Genomic DNA, 2,728 nt, shown 5'->3' on the forward strand with positions numbered 1-2,728 from the left:
TGGTTTTTCCTCAGTGGAACCGAGTCATTTGACTGAATACTCGGGAATGTGGTATGTGTTACTCGGCGTGAAGACGTTCCGCGGGCCCGGTCGTAGTTCATCTGAACTTGTTTTAAATATACGTAGCAGTAAAATGCAGGGCTGTTGGTTTAAAGAAGCAGTCCACAATGTTGGAAAGCTAGCATGATATGAGCTAGTAATACCTCTTCTAAGCTCCTCCTCCCCCTCGCATATGCTCCCATCAGGGTTTCGTCCAAAGCCTCCCCCCACAAGCCTAAACACACATCTAAAATAAAAATAACAAAATACCAAAACAAAAAAACAAATAATGTGCTTCATATTCCCATAATAGATGTAACGTGGTAAGTGTGCACGCAGGAGAAGGGATAGACAGAGGGAACGTGGTCAGGACAAAACATAAAAACTTCTGATTGTTACTTTCCATTCGGACCCAAATGGTAGAGATTGGTCAGAGTTTTCATAGGATTCCAGCTACTACAACGCTCTGACTCTTTTTGTTCCTTTTTTCTGAATACATAATGTATGACTGCTGTCATGATGGAAGGACCAAGTGTTTCTAAACAGGATTGTGGACTGTCTGGTTGTGTATTTCTGATGTAATTTTCTGCATTTTTATGTAATTTTCATATTCTTAGTCATTTTGTGTATTTTTGTTGTCATTTTATATATCATTCTGTTGTTTTTATGTCCTTTTGTGTGTATTTTTAAATGTTTGTTAATTCACTTTGGGGGCCTCACATAATTAGACCGAGGGCTGATGTCTGATTTGAGGGAAACTATAAGAGATGGAACTGGCAATTGGGGAGCAGCATTAAATGACTGTACAAAATCAGCATTTGAAAAGAGAGATTGATCTTCTCAACCCCTTTGTGCATTCACTTTCTGTCCAACTTTTGATGCTCACCATTTTAAATGCTGCCCCTCCCTCCTGCTATTTTACACTCGTAGGTAGACAATTTGGGAGGCCCAAATTGATAGCATGCCTTCTTAAAACCACATCTAAACCTTTAAGTAAATAAGAAACATTGTGGGCTCCGCAGTTCAGCCCCAGCATGTAGGTCAGACCACACAAGTGTAGTGGCCTCGAAGGTTTTAGACCCTCCACAGAGTAAATGTCAAAAGTCAAACTTACCATCCACCACGTTTTAGCAGAGACATCATAACACAGCTGCCATTTCACAGAGCTCTGTGTCTCACTGCAGCATCCAGCCGTAGTGGACATGTCCCCTGCAACAAAAGACACAACTTCAAAAGTCAAGGCAATGCCAGAGACTGAAATCCTGCAGGGTGATAAAAGGGCAGCTTTACCCAAAAACCTGCTGCACTTTTCCCAATTTTCCTTCCCACTTTTATATCCTGAGTCAGTTTCTGCAGACGGGAGGAAAAGTTTTGTTCTAGCTTCTGCCATAAAGAGACACAAAATAGGAAAAATGTAGAGTAAGAAATAATAAAAGTAAGGAAGGCACATTTAGTCCCACTCACATCTGTCGTCTTTAAATTACCTATTCTTATTATGAAAAACTATCTCCTCCAAGGAGCTCATTGATTCAGAGGATAATGTAGGCTTTTGTGAAGGGTACACATACCTTTCTGAATCCATCATACAGTAGATCCTCCCAATCCTGCCAGATTACACTCCCTCATCTTGAGTCCTCGGCATGCAGACGTTCTCCAAACAGAATCCCAGCTTGTTTAATGTCCTTGTGTCGCGCAGCTCTTAAATGACACTTTCTTTAGTAAATCCATTGCTCCAGCACTGAAGATCAGCTTGGCTTGAGGTCAATCAGATAAGAACGTTTACCCCTTCCCAATCAGATTTTAGCCTTAAATCTCCAATCACTTGAATGCCAAAAAAGTGATTTTGGAAGAATCTGTAAATTAAATGAAATAAATCAGGTTCCCATTCATGCAAAATCTACCCATAAATGGCAGCATGTGAGCCACGGTCTGACTTGATTCATCTGAGTGGGCTGTTACTTTGTGATGATGGATTAGGAACAAGCTGACACACATGTTCATTAAATGCTTCACCTCAGCTGTGGGGGCGCTATCCGTTTACTGTGACTAATGATGAGGTACCAACCTTTTCAGTTTGCCTCTTTTTCTTTTATTCTCACTGTCCTTTCAACACAAAGGGTGCGATTGATTATTCAATGTGTTTCTGTGAGCAGCATGTTTACACTGGCTGGCTAACTTTTCCACATTTTGACACATTACAATCATACTTGTAAATACATTTTATTGGGGTTTCATGTGATAGACCAGCACCAGGTGCTGCATGCTTGTAAGAATAATAAATGGCCATAGTTAGACACTTTCACAAATAAGTAGATATTACCAAAGTCGAAGAAGGCAGTGCTTGAGATTTGCTTTATATGAGAGTTAAAGGATAAGTCGGTATCAAAAGTAACAAATTGGTTTGTCACTGTGGTACTGGGTAACTAAGCAATGCCATCCAGAGACACTATTGCTCTGATAATTTGTCTCTGATGTTTTTTCATTTTCATTTATTTGATCGGGACAACACCACATTAATAAACAATCATATACAAGTTGTACACACATTCTGAATGTGCCAACTTATAGCAAAACTGCCAATTTACATCTGTAGTCCCAGAGGCAGGTCAAACAAGTACTACAATTTATACAGGAATACAAAACACAATATAAAAAACTATACAAATTTCATTTTAATTAAATTAAGCGC

General features: G+C 39.6%; 1 long non-coding RNA gene across 1 annotated transcript; it reads right to left on the reverse strand.

The window, feature by feature from the left end:
* Nucleotides 1-1,145: 1,145 nt before the first annotated feature.
* On the reverse strand, nucleotides 1,146-2,484 carry LOC114461754 (uncharacterized). The gene is made up of 3 exons (XR_003673862.1): nucleotides 1,608-2,484; nucleotides 1,330-1,422; nucleotides 1,146-1,248 (listed from the first exon to the last, which is right to left on the reverse strand). It is a non-coding gene; the product is annotated as an uncharacterized LOC114461754 (long non-coding RNA).
* Between the last annotated feature and the right edge of the window lie 244 nt (nucleotides 2,485-2,728).

This window comes from Gouania willdenowi, chromosome 4 (genome assembly GCF_900634775.1).
Source record: "Gouania willdenowi chromosome 4, fGouWil2.1, whole genome shotgun sequence".
Lineage (NCBI taxonomy): Eukaryota > Metazoa > Chordata > Actinopteri > Blenniiformes > Gobiesocidae > Gouania > Gouania willdenowi.